We start from the raw sequence: 18,142 nt of genomic DNA on the forward strand, positions 1-18,142 counted from the left end.
CCGATCCGGTAGTCATGGAATAAAAAGAATTCTGCGATCTTGGCTGCCAGTTTGCTGTTTTACAAGCATCTAAATCGCTCCCACATGTGCACAATGTGCTCCCTACACAACGAAGAAGCATGCTGGCGCTGAAAACAAGTATCAGTACTACTTAACTGTCTAGCTCCCATACACTCTTCTACTACGATTCCTCGTCCTCGTTGACCACTGCTGATACAAAGGTTGTCGTTTCCACACACTTTCTTGAGTTTGTGTTAAGATTAGGTAGTTTACTGTGGTCATAAGATAAACTTTCAATTAAAGATGGAGAAAGTGGATACGTAAAGAAGACCGTTACAGAAAACTACTGCGGCAGAGCTGTGGCCGGTGAGTGCGATAATACAGCGTGCCACAAGCCTTCTCTCAACCCACCAAACAGGACGGAGACGTCCAGGCATTTGACTCCAATTAGGGACGAGCGGATTTAGGTGTTTCCGTGCACTGTGTTAACATTACCGACGCTCCTTGAAAACGATATCACATAGATAACGGAAGCGATCATCTGTGTTTGTGGAAGAGGCTCACGTAAGAGAGGTATACTCCATGTTTTGAATGTGAGTCGAAGATAAGGAAAATACCTGTAAGTATTTTAGACCCATAATGCCTCAATCGTATTTGTACTTTCACTTCAAAGCGGACTAAGCAAAGTATGCCGCATGATATAATCTCGGCAGACCTTAAAAAAAGAAAAAAAAAAGAACCGGCATGACAGAGTTGGATGTGTCCAAAGTATCACTCAAGATCCTGGTGGCTGTTTCCTAATCACAGCAGTCGTTTGTCCCACACCAGTACAAGGTCGCCCAACACAGCTGGATGAATTCCGTGAGACTTCCAGGACGTAGCTTACACCCGCCCAAGGAGTGGAAGAGTCCCGAAAATCTTGTCATTGAGGTCTCAGGACAGGACATCCAAAATTCACCTTGATTGAATGGAATAGTGTTGTCTCTCGAGCTGAATTCCTCCTCAGTTAACATTATTGTTCTCGTTGCGCATTGTTCATGACTTCATCATTGTAGACTATACAATTATCGTCCTGGCCATGCTCACCTAGTTAATGAATTTCTCCCAGACAGTGTCCATCACACTTCTTAAAATTTGAGCCTATGCTTTCCCTACGACCACACAGCAGGTCGAAAAATTATTGGTGGGTGTTCTGGAAAATAAAATTCTTGTGAGACTCCTACCACACGGCCATAAGCATTTAAGATGGCTCACTACTACCAAGCATGCACAGATCACTAGACGGGGCCACATTATCTATTTATTTATTATCGTCAGTGCCAGCCAGTATCTGACGCCTCACGTACACGCTGTGTATTTCGCCGTGTAAGGTAAATTTGTAATTTTCGTTCCTCATGAGTATTGTCAGTAAGTAGTGTCCGTTTTTCATTCGTAAACAGTGTCCCGTTACACTTCTTATTGTCATTGCGTTGCTGTTAGCAAACAATTTGTTGAAGAATGAGACAGCATCCTATTGTAGTGCAAAGGTGCTGCATGTTTACACAGACTTCCGGAAAAACTGCGAATAGCTGTTGAAACATCCCCTTAGAAAAATTTATGAATTACTGTGCTGGTACACCTCTTACGTTATTTGATTTTCAAACAGCTGAGCAAAACTGAACGTACTCGGACATTTCTTTCTTTACTTATACTGATCACCACTAAAGTGACACACAATATTTTTAGTCTGACTTTCAATAATCCCCACAAAAGAATGGCCCTGACTAACAATAACCTACACCTATCATGAATCACTTACCTCACAAAAATCTTCTTTACTCGAACTACTGCAATACAGCTTGCGCCAATACTGCCAGCTAAATAAAAGATTCTAACTACTGAAGGCACTAACTACTGATAGGCATAGACAGCAAATGAAAGATTTTGATAGAGAACAAACAATACATTTACCTTAATAGTGTTAAAAAGTCATAATACAGGGTGATCCAAAAAGAATACCACAACTTTAAAAATGCGTATTTAATGAAAGAAACATAATATAACCTTCTGTTATACATCATTACAAAGAGTATTTAAAAAGTTTTTTTTTTCACTCAAAAACAAGTTCAGATATGTTCAATATGGCCCCCTCCAGACACTCGAGCAATATCAACCCGATACTCCAACTCGTTCCACACTCTCTGTAGCATATCAGGCATAACAGTTTGGATAGCTGCTGTTATTTCTCGTTTCAAATCATCAATGGTGGCTGGGAGAGGTGGCCGAAACACCATATCCTTAACATACCCCCATAAGAAAAAATCGCAGGGGGTAAGATCAGGGCTTCTTGGAGGCCAGTGATGAAGTGCTCTGTCACGGGCTGCCTGGCGGCCGATCCATCGCCTCGGGATAAGGTTTCATAACTAACCTTTTTCGTAGGACTCTCCATACAGTTGACTGTGGAATTTGCAGCTCTCTGCTGGCTCTGCGAGTCGATTTTCCTGGGCTGCAAACAAATGCTTGCTGGATGCGTGCTACATTTTCATCACTCGTTCTCGGCCGTCCAGAACTTTCCCCTTTGCACAAACACCCATTCTCTGTAAACTGTTTATACCAACGTTTAATACACCACCTATCAGGAGGTTTAACACCATACTTCGTTCGAAATGCACGCTGAACAACTGTCGTCGATTCACTTCTGCCGTACTCAATAACACAAAAAGCTTTCTGTTGAGCGGTCGCCATCTTAGCATCAACTGACGCTGGCGCCTATTCAACAGCGCCTCAAGCGAACAAATGTATAACTAAATCAAACTTTATAGCTCCCTTAATTCGCCGACAGATAGTGCTTAGCTCTGCCTTTGTCGTTGCAGAGTTTTAAATTCCTAAAGTTGTGGTATTCTTTTTGAATCACCCTGTATATATATATCAGTTCATGACATCCAGTCTTACAAATTTCTTTTTTCTGACGGACACACGTCTAGATCGTCCACTCTCAAAACTCTGCCATCTCTCTTCCCACATCCACCACTGCTGGCGTCTCACCTCCAACTGCGCAACACTACGCGCTGTTCACTTTCAACTGCGCAACGCTACAATAGCAAATATTCCAACAATGCAAATCAGCCACAGACTGCACACAGCACAGTCAGTGATTTTCATACAGAGCGCTACGTGGCGTTACCAACATAAAAACCTAAACAGCCCACTTACACTGTGAGGTTCGGTTTCAGTACCAACCTTTAGTTCCATGCCATTAAAGCAACAAACTGCCGATCAGTTACAGATAATGTAAAGGTAAAGCAGCCTCCTGAAATGGGAATGAGCAACAAAATGACTCGTATTTTATGTCAGGTTAATCGCTTGTATACGACATTAAAAATTTGGACGCAGCCTTTTGAGAATTGTTCCGCACTGGATTCAAGTGTCGATTGGATTCAAGTGTCGACGCGGAAGTGGAAAACTGAGACGAAAGTGTCACCTTTTGTTGCCCTCGGAGTCGTGCTACAAACCGCCAGCCACCTCGCGGAAAAAAGCCGTGTCCGGCAGCGGGCAGTCTCCCTGCAGCTGGTCGCGGAAAGAAATCTGGGCCGAAGGCTGCGCCGCGGCTGCGCTCTGCTCTGCGTCCTTAGCCGCTGCCGCTGGCGCGCGCCGTCTTCTTGCGGACGTCCTTTCACTTTCGTGTGGCCTAGTTACGGCCCGGCACCGCCTGCGGCTCTGCCCGCCTCTCGCTACCGTCCACAACATCCGTCTGTCGGTCACGGCGTCGTTACGTCCACGGAGTTACGCTGGACGGTCTCTTACGTTGCGACGAATCGCTTCCGAGGCTATTGGCAACATGCTGACGTAGTACACAACTGGCCATTAAAATTGCTACACCTAGAAGAAATGCAGATGATAAACAGGTATTCGACAGATATATTATACTAGAACTGACATGTGATTACATTTTCACGCAATTTCGGTGCATAGGTCCTGAGAAATCAGTACCCAGAACAACCACCTCCGGCCGTAATAACGGCCTTGATATGCCTGGGCATTGAGTCAAAAAGAGCTTGGATGGTGTGTACAGGTACAGCTCCCCATGCAGCTTCAACACGATACCACAGTTCATCAAGAGTAGTGACTGGCGTATTGTGACGAACCAGTTGCTTGGCCACCATTGACCAGACGTTTTCAGTTGGTGAGAGATCTGGAGAATGTGCTGGCCAGGGCAGCAGTCGAACATTTTCTGTATCCAGAAAGGCCCGTACAGGACCTGCAACGTGCGGTCGTGCATTATCCTGCTGAAACGTAGGGTTTCGCAGGGATCGAATGAAGGATAGAGCCACGGGTCGTAACACATTTGAAATGTAACGTCCACTGTTCAAAGTGCCGTCAATGCGAACAAGAGGTGACCGAGACGTGTAACCAGTGGCACCCCATACCATCACGCCGGGTGATATGCCAGTATGGCGATGACGAATACACGATTCCAATGTGCGTTCACCGCGATGTCACCAAACACGGATGCGACCATCGTGATGCTGTAAACAGAACCTGGATTCATCCGAAAAAGTGACTTTTTGCCATTCGTGCACCCAGGTTCGTCGTAGAGTACGCCATCCCAGGCGCTCCTGTCTGTGATGCAGCGTCAAGGGTAACCGCAGCCATGGTCTCAGAGCTGATAGTCCATGCTGCTGCAAACGTCGTCGAACTGTTCGTGCAGATGGTTCTTGTCTCGCAAACCTCCCCATCTGTTGACTCAGGGCTGCACGATCCGTTACAGCCATGCGGATAAGATGCCTGACATCTCGACTGCTAGTGTTACGAGGCCGTTGGGATCCAGCACGGCGCTCCGCATTACCCTCCTGAACCCACCGATTCCATATTCTGCTAACACTCATTAGATCTCCACCAACGCGAGCAGCAATGTCGCAATACGACAAACCGCAATCGCGATAGGCCACAATCCGACCTTTATCAAAGTCGGAAACGTGATGGTACGCATTTCTCCTCCTTACACGATGCATCACAACAGCATTTCACCAGACAACGCCGGTCAACTGCTGTTTGTGTATGAGAAATCGGTTGGAAACTTTCCTCATGTCAGCAAGTTGTAGGTGTCGCCACCGGCGCGAGCCTCGTGTGAATCCTCTGAAAAGCTAATCATTTGCATATCACAGCATCTTCTTCCTGTCGGTTAAATTTCGCGTCTGTAGCACGTCATCTTCGTGGTGTAGCAATTTTAATGGCAGTAGTGTAGTATATTCTCAGATCCGCGTCCTGACAGTGGATTCGTGAATGTCGGATGTGTCGAGTAAGGCCACAGCAGCACATGCGTGACTTCCCCCCTTTGATGTGGAGGCTACCATTCAGCGCCTGTTGCGTTCAAGATTTTATCGTCCTTTTCGCCGGCAGTGGTGCTGTCTTAGTCAACGTCTGTTTACAGTGGAGCAGCGCATTACCTTAAGCTGAGCCAAGTTACGCTTTCGGGAAAACTGACAGTTAACGCCGACTGCTCGCGTACAAACTGGAGATTCTGCTACGAGGCCACATCCACTCCAAGGAGCTCAACGAACCATCTTGAGATGAGCAACAATAACCGTTTATACACGATGCTTCAGGTGGAAAAGTAGCTCATTTAGGTCATCATACTCATCATAATCATCAGCCAGTTGGATCAGTTGGTGACGTGGCGTCTTTGAGTCGGCGTGCAACACAGGATCTGGGCAGGTTCTTCCATTTCTGCTGATCTTGAGCTTCCAGTTGCGAATTAAAAATCCTGCTATCTTTCCCTCTTTCCCATCTGTCTGGTGCTCCTCTTCGTCTTTTCGTGTAAATTTGGCTCCTAGTTAGTACTTGCCTTGACCATTTGCCATCTTTTCTCAGAGTGGCATGATCAGCCTACTGCCATTTCAAGGTATTCACTTTTTCCATTACGCCCCTGACCTTTATTGCCTGTCTAATATCAACTACTTTCTTTCTGTCTTTCTTTGTGTAGCCCAACATTGATGTTTCCATTTCTCTTTGGATTACTATTAAATTTTCTGACTATGAATTTATTTCTCACTGCTGCATACGACGGAGCACTGTCCTTGAGTGTACTCCGCATGTCCTCTGCAATTTCCTTTGACATCATTCCCTTCAAATGAAGATATTCAATCACAGTTCGGTTGTTGATTCTCTAGATGTTCGCCATTTTGCTTTCTCTACGGTATACAAAGCATTCTAGCGGCAAAACTAACGAAGCTGGAGCCGCGAAGCTGGACTTGCATACCCACAAAGGGTAACCATAAAAGTAGGTGGTCGTGTCTGTGCGAGACATTAGATAACTATCTCGGGCTAGAAACTTTTCGACCGCCCCTCGTACTATTGTTTAATTGGAATAAAAGATTCCGTGAAACATATCCGTTTTTTATTCGTTACAAGCAGACAATTGGTTACACAGATCAGTTTTCATTTCGCGTGTCGGTGCTTCTGTTGGTATGCAGTTTATTTATCGACTGTCATTTTTGTATTGAAGTTAAAGTTGCGAAGGTGCGCTTGAGTAAATATACTCGGATTTTTCAATTGTGATTGTGATTTGGTGACAATTCTAATGTGCCGTTTAAGCGTTCAGCACTTATTCACAAACACTGACTCTGTCTATACGGTGTATCGCTGTACGGATTTTGTAATAGAAAGGCTGCTACTGTTCGTAGAGAATGCGGTAGACGATTTCCTAGCTGCGGAGTACCAGATTCGAGAGTATTAACTCGAATTTTTCTAAATTGCGTGTGAGTAGTGCGGTGCCCAGCACTCATATTTCATCTGAACGCGCAAATTAACCGATGAAGTAGGAGACAATAGAACGTGGTCTTTCAGCAAGAACTTCAGCAAGACCACAAGGAATTTCTACACGTATCACCGTGTTACACTAACAAGAGTACGGCAGAAACTACGAATGTAGCGCCCTTGTATTTAATATTTGCAGCGGATTTATCTTAGAACAGGAGATGGAGGTAGACGACTGGGTTTTTGTCGTTGGCTAACTGCAAGTCGCAGATTGTTCCCATTTATACCATTTAGTGAGGAAGCCGCTTTCACTCGTGACTGTGTCAATATGAGTCGTACCTCCTATTGGTGGTGTGATGAAAACTCACATACCTTTGCAGATACGTATTTCCAACAACGCTTCTGTGTAAACGTTGGTGTGGTGTTTCAGACAACCAGATGACGGGGCCTGTTGTTTTACCACATCGTCTTGCAGAGCCCCTTTATCTAATACTTTCTTGAAAACAAGCTTCCAGCACTATAGGAAGTGGTTTCGTAGGCTGCAGGGCCGGGTATGTTCTTCCTGCATGACCAGGTCCCAACACATTCTAGTCATTAGGTGACGTGTCATCTAAATCTAGCATTCTCTGGGAGACGGATCGGCAGAAATGCTCACATTCTAAGCCACCAAGGTCCTATACCTTAGCCCTTTAGATTTTTGACTTTGGAGACAGTTGAAAGGCGAAGTCTGCAACTAAAAAGTAACGACAAGAGACGAACCGATCGTTCTGAATTATGAATAGCGCGGCCCCCACGAAAAAACGCAAGTGCGGCCTGAGGAGGACTACATGTCGTATTGACACGAGAATTCGAAAGTGGATTAAAGTCGGAGATGGTCTCTATAAAAATTAACTCTGAATTTATTCACATGCCTTCGACTTAACACCTTCCGTGAGCAAATGTTTCTGTTACATTCTATCAGCTCTAACTACGTAACCAATAAAAATTAGAAACATGTTATACCTAATGTTTTATTTGCATTAGTCTGTAGTATCTTTCCCTAAAATATTTACTGCTCCTCATTAAATACTCTGCATGTGTGTTGAGTGAACACAAACAGGCAGTAGTTCCACTAGAGCATTTATCGCTACATCAACTACCGCTGGACTTTGACATAGCAAATACATAAACACGAATATAGAATATACTTCCTTAATGCAAAGTGAGTTTGGCTGCAGACTTGAGTTTGGACAAAACATCTGGCACGTCACGCTAAGGCGTCAAACTGAAGTCAGCCTACATCACCGAGATGTCCCGATGAAAACGTCCACCATGTTCGTCGCTGACTGAATTAGGTTCTCGGGAAGGAAGTCCATACGTGAGTCGAAAAGACGAATTTTGACTGACATGTTGTAACCCAGCTGTCCGAACGCACAAATACTTTCCTGCTCAACATTATCATTGTCAATAGGTTTACAATTGCCAAGGAAGTTGTGCGCATATTACTTGACTGCTACCCACGCGTGTCTTTCAGCACCAGTCAGCATGCCTTCAAGTGGCTGTTAGAATGATCTTATTATTTGTAGACCTGTGGGCACTTTGTCTTTCACAGTCGCATAACTTACTGCACAGGTACCGTAAAATAATGTTGTTGTTGTTGTTGTGGTCTTCAGTCCTGAGACTGGTTTGATGCAGCTCTCTATGCTACTCTATCCTGTGCAAGCTTCTTCATCTCCCAGTACCTACTGCAACCTACATCCTTCTGAATCTGCTTAGTGTATTCATCTCTTGGTCTCCCTCTACGATTTTTACCCTCCACGTTGCCCTCCAATGCTAAATTTATGATCCCCTGATGCCTCAGAACATGTCCTACCAACCGTTCCCTTCTTCTAGTCAAGTTGTGCCAAAAACTTCTCTTCTCCCCAATCCTATTCAATACCTCCTCATTAGTTACGTGATCTACCCACCTTATCTTCAGCATTCTTCTGTAGCACCACATTTCGAAAGCTTCTATTCTCTTCTTGTCCAAACTGGTTATCGTCCATGTTTCACTTCCATACATGGCTACACTCCATACAAATACTTTCAGAAACGACTTCCTGACACTTAAATCTATACTCGATGTCAACAAATTTCTCTTCTTCAGAAATACTTTCCTTGCCATTGCCAGTCTACATTTTATATCCTCTCTACTTCGACCATCATCAGTTATTTTACTCCCTAAATAGCAAAACTCCTTCACTACTTTAAGTGTCTCATTTCCTAATCTAATCCCCTCAGCATCACCCGATTTAATTTGACATTCCATTATCCTCGTTTTGCTTTTGTTGATGTTCATCTTATATCCTCCTTTCAAGACACTGTCCATTCCGTTCAACTGCTCTTCCAAGTCCTTTGCTGTCTCTGACAGAATTACAATGTCATCGGCGAACCTCAAAGTTTTTATTTCTTCTCCATGGATATTAATACCTACTCGGAATTTTTCTTTTGTTTCCTTTACTGCTTGCTCAATATACAGATTGAATAACATCGGGGAGAGGCTACAACCCTGTCTCACTCCTTTCCCAACCACTGCTTCCCTTTCATGCCCCTCGACTCTTATAACTGCCATCTGGTTTCTGTAGAAATTGTAAATAGCCTTTCGCTCCCTGTATTTTACCCCTGCCACCTTCAGAATTTGAAAGAGAGTATTCCAGTTAACGTTGTCAAAAGCTTTCTCTAAGTCTACAAATGCTAGAAACGTAGGTTTGCCTTTTCTTAATCTTTCTCCTAAGATAAGTCGTAAGGTTAGTATTGCCTCACGTGTTCCAACATTTCTACGGAATCCAAACTGATCTTCCCCGAGGTCCGCTTCTACCAGTTTTTCCATTCGTCTGTAAAGAATTCGCGTTAGTATTTTGCAGCTGTGACTTATTAAACTGATAGTTCGGTAATTTTCACATCTGTCAACACCTGCTTTCTTTGGGATTGGAATTATTATATTCTTCTTGAAGTCTGTGGGTATTTCGCCTGTCTCATACATCTTGCTCACCAGATGGTAGAGTTTTGTCATGACTGACTCTCCCAAGGCCATCAGTAGTTCTAATGGAATGTTGTCTACTCCCGGGGCCTTGTTTCGACTCAGGTCTTTCAGTGCTCTGTCAAACTCTTCGCGCAGTATCTTATCTCCCATTTCATCTTCATCTACATCCTCTTCCATTTCCATAATATTATCCTCAAGTACATCGCCCTTGTATAAACCCTCTATATACTCCTTCCACCTTTCTGCCTTCCCTTCTTTGCTTAGAACTGGGTTGCCATCTGAGCTCTTGATATTCATACAAGTGGCTCTCTTTTCTCCAAAGGTCTCTCTAATTTTCCTGTAGGCAGTATCTATCTTACCCCTAGTGAGACAAGCCTCTACATCCTTACATTTGTCCTCTAGCCATCCCTGCTTAGCCATTTTGCACTTCCTGTCGATCTCATTTTTGAGACGTTTGTATTCCTTTTTGCCTGCTTCATTTCCTGCATTTTTATATTTTCTCCTTTCATCAATTAAATTCAATATTTATTCTGTTACCCAAGGATTTCTATTAGCCCTCGTCTTTTTACCTACTTGATCCTCTGCTGCCTTCACTACTACATCCCTCAGAGCTACCCATTCTTCTTCTACTGTATTTCTTTCCCCCATTCCTGTCAATTGTTCCCTTATGCTCTCCCTGAAACTCTGTACAACCTCTGGTTCTTTCAGTTTATCCAGGTCCCATCTCCTTAAATTCCCGCCTATTTGCAGTTTCTTCAGTTTCAATCTGCAGTTCATAACCAATAGATTGTGGTCAGAATCCACATCTGCCCCTGGAAATGTCTTACAATTTAAAACCTGGTTCCTAAATCTCTGTCTTACCATTATGTAATCTATCTGATACCTTTTAGTATCTCCAGGATTCTTCCAGGTATAAAACCTTCTTTCATGATTCTTGAACCAAGTGTTAGCTATGATTAAGTTATGCTCTGTGCAAAATTCTACAAGGCGGCTTCCTCTCTCATTTCTTCCCCCCAATCCATATTCACCTACTATGTTTCCTTCTCTCCCTTTCCCTACTGACGAATTCCAGTCACCCTTGACTATTAAATTTTCGTCTCCCTTCAGTACCTGAATAATTTCTTTTATCTCGTCATGCATTTCATCGATTTTTCATCATCTGCAGAGCTAGTTGGCATATAAACTTGTACTACTGTAGTAGGCATGGGCTTTGTGTCTATCTTGGCCACAATAATGCGTTCACTATGCTGTTTGTAGTAGCTAACCCGCACTCCTATATTTTTATTCATTATTAAACCTACTCCTGCATTACCCCTATTTGATTTTGTGTTTATAACCCTGTAGTCACCTGACCAGAAGTCTTGTTCCTCCTGCCACCGAACTTCACTAATTCCCACTATATCTAACTTTAACCTATCCATTTCCCTTTTTAAATTTTCTAACCTACCTGCCCGATTAAGGGATCTGACATTCCACGCTCCGATCCGCAGAATGCCAGTTTTCTTTCTCCTGATAACGACGTCCTCTTGAGTAGTCCCCGCCCGGAGATCCGAATGGGGGACTATTTTACCTCCGGAATATTTTACCCAAGAGGACGCCATCATCATTTAATCATACAGTAAAGCTGCATGTCCTCGGGAAAAATTACGGCTGTAGTTTCCCCTTGCTTTCAGCCGTTCGCAGCACCAGCACAGCAAGGCCGTTTTGGTTAATGTTACAAGGCCAGATCAGTCCATACTCCAGACTGTTGCCCCTGCAACTACTGAAAAGGCTGCTGCCCCTCTTCAGGAACCACATGTTTGTGGTAAAATAATAGTATTACGATAATGTTAATGAGCACCAGATAATTACATGAAGCGTGCCAACTATCCTTCGGCAGCCAAAGAACGTTTTTTTTTTAATTCGTGGTTAGATCTCTATCCCTGATTGGCCGTTTCTTCCTCATGTAGTGCCGCTTTCTATTTGCACTCGAAAATAAAATAGCCCTACCTGTGTTCGCATTCGTATGTAAATAGTGATTACTTTCAAATCACCACAGATTGCCCAGTACATTCTCAAGCAGTGGCGACATCAAAATATTTCACTGAGGTTCCACCCAGAGTGTTGCGGTAACTTAACTCCACATCGTTAAAAATAACTAAAAGTAGTGAAAATTAGAACATACGTTGCCCCATAAAAAGTTACTATTTTACAACCATGACATGATAGTCAACGGTTTTCAGAATTGAATTCAGCATATATTACCTGCATTATAAAAAATAAAAATCATTTCACATATCTGCATGCTATTTAAATCAGTAGGCTAATAATCGCCATCCATGGGTTAGCGTCAGGCCACAGTGCTAGTTCCCGTAACCGCTACCTCACGTTTCGGTGACTTTGCAATACCGCCACACAATTTTATCAAAAATGATTGGATCGTACGTCGGGCGTTATGGTTGTAAAATAAAACCTCAATCGAATCTGTGGAAGAGGAATCATTGCCACGACCAAAACAAAACTGGTGATCAACGTGAAAAGGGAATTTTTTTCCAACATGAATATCTTCAAGATAACGTCCATAACCAACGTTATTAGGTACAAGAGCTGCTAGATTGCGTCAGACACTGTCCAGAACCGCATCGTTGCGATCAGAAGATTCGCTGCTCGGTCGCTACAAAGTTGGCGGCGCGACTGTTTTTGTTCTAATGGTTCAAATGGCTCTGAGCACTATGGGACTCAACTGCTGTGGTCATAAGTCCCCTAGAACTTAGAACTTCTTAAACCTAACTAACTAACTAACTAACTAACCAACCTAAGGACATCACACACATCCATGCCCGAGGCAGGATTCGAACCTGCGACCGTAGCGGTCGCTCGGCTCCAGACTGTAGCGCCCAGAACCGCACGGCCACTACGGCCGGCGACTGTTTTTGTCCAAAACAAAGTGATAAAGGTTTCGTGCCGACCCTATTCACTGTATGCGGCGGCCTTGCCTTGTTTGTTAGCGTGCAAATGGATACAGGAAAATGTGAAAGAAAAATGACGAACACTTTAACGTAAACAAGAATCTGAGTATCTGCGTGGGTGACAGTTGATAATAAGAGGACGAGAGCTGCAAAGCTCACTGCAGAACTCGATGTCGCACTCACCAAAACTTTCAGCTCCAAAACAACACGAAGGGAGCTCCAGGAACAGGGAACTGTAGGATGAACTGGAATTTCAGCGTCACTCATCAGAGATGCTAACGCCCGTAACAGGAAAACTTGGTGCCGAAGCCTTAAAACCTGGACTGTGGAGCAATGGAAAAATGTCATTTGCTCAGACGAGTCTTCTTTCACACTGTTTCCAACTTCTGGCCGGGTTTACAGCCCAAGAGTAGAAGATGACGGTGTCGAGTGATGATTTGAGCAGCCATATACTAGTATTCCTTGGGTACGCTGCAAGGTCGCACTACTGCAAGAGATTTTGAGACCATTTTGGCTGATGAGGTCCATGCCACAGCACCATGTTTGTTGCTCAAGGGTGATGCTGTGTTCCAGGGCGACGCTGGTATCTTCCAGGACTGGTATTATGAGCACGAGGATGAACTGTCACAGTCAGCAGATCTAAATATTCGTATTATTAAGCCTTTGTGGTCTATTTTGGAGATCGCTATCCACATCAATCACCGTTACCTGGACTTTTCACTATTTTGCAGGAAGTGTGCCATAAAACTCGCTTGAAAAACATACAAGACATGTATTTATCCACTCCGAGACAATCTGAAGCTGTTTTGTATTCGATCTTGTTTCCTGCACCCTATTAACCATGACAATGTGTTGTACTTTTACGGTTTCCATATTTCTGAATGACACTGTGCCTTCTCGTTGTTGCAGGTAAATAACGCGACGAAACAGCGCGCCAGCTGCGGCTGCGGCTGGTGCTCCTGCCGTGGTGAGTACACAGCGGCCGCATTGCAGTCCGTGTCCGAGTAGCTGCACGTCCCACACGGCCCAGCCATCAGAGTTTGTGCACACTGGTAGCCGTTCCTCTCCATGTCGCGCGCAGCGCTCTGCCGTGCCGTTGTTGCATCACCCAGACCATTCACTCAGCCGCTTCCCATTCACGCCTTCAAGCGCTTCATCACGCTTACTTTATTGTTTCAAGACGTGTAAAACTATCTTGAGAAGCAGAGAATGGCGGTGTTTGAATGCTTGCATCACGACGCAATTTATCATAATTATATTTCGAACAGTGAACATCGCTGATTACTTATCGCCTTAGTCATGAGTGAAACGAGAAAGTTATTGTGTTCTTTACAACAGTCAGAACAGGCTGTTAGTCAAGGTTGCAATTTGCCACTATTATGACGCTTCGACGAATAGTTCCCATTTGTTGTTGTTGTTGTTGTATGTCAGTGCGTTGTTGTAGTGCTAGTTTCAGTCTCATAACGTGAATTTTATGTACGTACAAGTTGATTCAGCTGCCCTACTGATCGTTTATGTGAACCCACAACGCCTTCAAAAACCATCCGCGAGAGTTTCATATTCTCTCACTCACTACGTGCAAGTATTACTCCTACAGAAGGAATGAACAGGACCTTCCTGAATGAAATTTAATGTAGTTGAATATTGTACTAGAACACAATTTCGCTGGAGGCCATGGTTTTCGAGTTATTAAAAAAAAAACGCGTTTGAAGGTCACTTTTGAACGTTTTTCTTGAATAATTCGAAAACTACTTCCTCTAGCAATAACGTATCCCATACAAAATTTAACTACATCAACTTTCGTACAAAAAGATCCTGTTCATCTTTCCTGTAGCACTAATAGTTTCGTCGCAGTGAGCTAGAGACTATGAAAATATTGCGCGTGGTATGTGAAAGTGTCGCAGGTTCCATAAAGCACAGTGGTTGGGGCAGCTGAGTCTACATAGCACACAAGTACGCTGTGGAAAAGTGAGAGGGCACAAGACAAAGAAGCACAAGACAAACAACAGATAAATATCACGAGTACATTAACGTTTCAGGTCCAGCACCATACGGAAAACACGTCCCAGTACCTTCTGTATACCAGTTGAGGCATCTGAAACAAACATGTTGTTGTGCACAAGACATGCTAGAAACACTAGTGTGGACTACTAACATGAAGAAAGAAATTATATAAACAAATGTTCTTAAGTTCCTCGCGTTTTAGGTATTGGGGGAAAAACTGCGTTGCCAGTGAAAGGATGGGTTGAGAGAAGCCATACTGAGACTTGAAGGAATCGTGAATTTGTTCATGGAGGGGAGCGCAAGGGGTTAAAACTGCAGAGAAAGACCAACGCATGACTACAGTACAGTAGGCAGGTTGCAGGAGCTACGCAGAGCTGAGGAGCCTTGCAAAGGATAGGATTATTTCTGCTGACGAGCACAACACTTACAAACGACGTCATTCAACCTATTGATTGTGGGACACTTGTAGAGTGTGTCCTTGGTAATGGAAAAATTTGTATGGTTACATTTTAGCCATTTGGTTGGAGGTGGACTGACGGTGTCTACCGTGACAGATGGATTGGCACCAGAGGACCAGTTCCATGGTCAGCTCTTTCACCCGATCTCAGCGCTCTGGTTTCTAATCTGTGCAGGGACCTTTGAGGAGAAACGTGAACATTATTATTTTGTGCATCAGATATTCCGGTTGCAGACTCGCTTAATCAAAATGTGGCGGTAAGCTGCGAAATCTTTGAATACCATTCGGTGTCTTCGAAAACGTGCAACGGTCCTCTGTCCAAGAAATTGGTATGTACGTATAAGCCAGATTATGTCGTTTTGAACATCTCCTATGAGCTTTTGCTGCCAGCTGGAAATAACAAAAAAGGATGTAGTTTTTTCATAAGCACCTTTGAAGCGTTGTGTTTCTCAGACACATCATCTTCGTCAGTATTAAAATCTGGCTTCGCATACCATTGTACAGAACATGGTGGATGGTATTTGTATAATACTTGCAATTTATTTGTCCTGCTCCTGCCGGGTGTTGAGTCAGATAAAACTGACTGCCTGCCCCTGTACACGTCGCAATCGCTCTTATGTCATTCACATTATCTCGACACTATGGACAGGGTGCCGCAGGAGGAATGGCCAGTAATGGTCAGTATTCGGAGACATGACAGGAACAAACATTCGGGGAAAAAAAAGTCCAGTAAACGTGGTATCTAAAATGCATGTCTCAAGAGCTATGAGCTAGCAGAGGTGTGCTTCACAGTAGTGAATATGAACAAGTGCTCTTAACTCTTAAGGTATACATTTTATAGCCCATGTTTACTAGACCATTTTTTCATGTTTTGATCCTTACTACTTCCTCCCAAAATATGGAAAACACAGAGCTCGCAGTAGAAGAGATTGGTTGGACAGTATCGAAGATGAAGAACTGCTCATAGCTGTTAAGGATGCATGTTTACTAGACTGTTTCGCTTCGAATTATCGTTCCTGTCATATCTATGAATACTGATCATTCCTCCTGGCACACTACATCCTGTAATGGCAGCAGAATGATCGCATAGCGGTCCTCTATATTTACCCAAAAGGCTTTCGCGAAAACGCCGTTACATTTTTTCCACAGAATCCCATTTGCGTTCCCTGAACACCTCTGTTGTGTGTGTGTACGCAGACTGAAGCGACAATCGAAATTTTGTCCCAAGGTCGTGATTCGAACCAGGATCTGCTCCTACGCAGATGCGCTATCCACTACGCCACCTTGGCACCTCTGGAACCATATAGTTTCATTTGATTAAAGCACCTATACCTGGGTTTCAGGCAGGATTCCGTGTTTCGTTTGATGCTGAGGTGCTATTCCATTATATTTGGAGAGACCATGCAATGCTGTTAGAGTTTACGTGAAATACCAATGGGCTCAGGCGCTGAATGCGAATTAGGATTGACGAGGAAGGTTTGCTAGGGCAGTCCGTGCGATCGTCCAAAGCCACTGTGCCAGGGTGGCGTAGTGATTGGCGCTTCTGCCTAGTGAGCAGGAGACCCGGGTTCGAAACCCGGCCTTGATACAAATTTTCATTAGTCGTGCCAGTCTGCATACATACATCACAGATGTTTGAGACTTGAAAAGGTCTGTGGACCACGTAGTATCATTTCACCTCTATCAGACGTTCATATGGGTTATTCGGACCTTATACAATCTTAGCTGTGCGTCTCTGAACTCGTACGATGTCTGTTGTTACGTCTACTTGGTAAGAACACCAAACGCTGCAACAGAACTAACTTTACGTGTTCGTCCCATTTCACATCGTTCGCAACACCCTTTTAAACGCACAGCAAATGAGGACCACTTCATATACAAAACGCGGAACTTGCTGAGCGCTACTGCGCCTAAGATTTCAGGTAATTGTAGGGAAAAATAGGAGGAAAGAACACAATGCAATGCTAATTATTCCGTCTGCTAGCAACAAAAAAAAAAAATTGTGAATGTTAGCGAATGCAAGGCAGAGATGGTCACGCGCCTACGGGAGTAGTTTCCTCGGCAGAGATGACTGGTAGCTGGGACTGCAGTGTTTGCGGTGGACGTTTGCCCGCAGATGGGAGAGTGAGATGGCGCTCATTATGAGAGGAGGCAGTGTCGGGCGCAGCTAATAGCGTAGCGGGACTGCGCGGGGTGTTGCATCACAGCCTCAGCTTTCCGGTCGCTGTGGCTGCGGAGCGCGCAAAACCTGAGCAGCAGCAGCAGCAGCAGCAGCGAGAGAGGAAGGAAAGCCGACAGCTGCCCGGCGCCTCAGGCACTGGTCCTCTCCTTCGGCCTGCAATCTGTTGTTATATACTGCGTGCAACAGGTGAAGTGCAGATCTACACACATGACTCCGTTGGTTGGTTTTTCAGAGCTTCGTACAGCCTTACGGCAAACGCATTACACTGTTTACTACATGGTGTTCTCTGCACGGTCGTAACTGCACCAGTAAGACGCCTGTCACTATAGACTAAACGTTTTGCATCCACGCGTTTACACTTCAACACCTGACTTGCTGCCCAGGGCCGGACGCTGTGGCGCTTCACTTCGGAACCACGCGGTTGCCACGGTCGCAGGTTCGAATTCTGCCTCGGGCATGGATGTCTGTGATGTCCTTAGGTTAGTTAGGTTTAAGTAGTTCTAAGTTCTAGGTGACTGATGACCTCAGAAGTTAAGTCCCATAGTGCTCAGAGCCATTCAAACATTTTGCTGCCCAGGGGAAAATCGGCATTAATGGTATGCTCTTTGCACATACTCTTGTATGTATGAAGACCCTACTCGTAATAGCTGTAATTGTTTGTCAGCAAATGAAGTAAATGCTGATGTAATATTGCTCATTACGCTGTCCTCTGTCACCGGTATCTGCACTTATACACTACTGGCCATTAGAATTGCTACACGAAGATGATAAACGGATATTCGTTGGACAAATATATTATACTAGAAGTGACATGT

General features: G+C 44.2%; 1 protein-coding gene and 1 non-coding gene across 2 annotated transcripts in view; both read left to right on the top strand.

Moving 5' to 3' along the window:
• Nucleotides 1-18,142, top strand: part of LOC126481126 (mitogen-activated protein kinase kinase kinase 13) — a 397,315-nt gene that overhangs the window by 153,311 nt on the left and 225,862 nt on the right. The window lies entirely within an intron of this gene.
• On the top strand, nt 16,662-16,733 carry Trnat-agu (transfer RNA threonine (anticodon AGU)). Its single transcript has one exon. It is a non-coding gene; the product is annotated as a tRNA-Thr (tRNA).

This window comes from Schistocerca serialis, chromosome 5, assembly GCF_023864345.2.
Source record: "Schistocerca serialis cubense isolate TAMUIC-IGC-003099 chromosome 5, iqSchSeri2.2, whole genome shotgun sequence".
NCBI lineage: Eukaryota > Metazoa > Arthropoda > Insecta > Orthoptera > Acrididae > Schistocerca > Schistocerca serialis.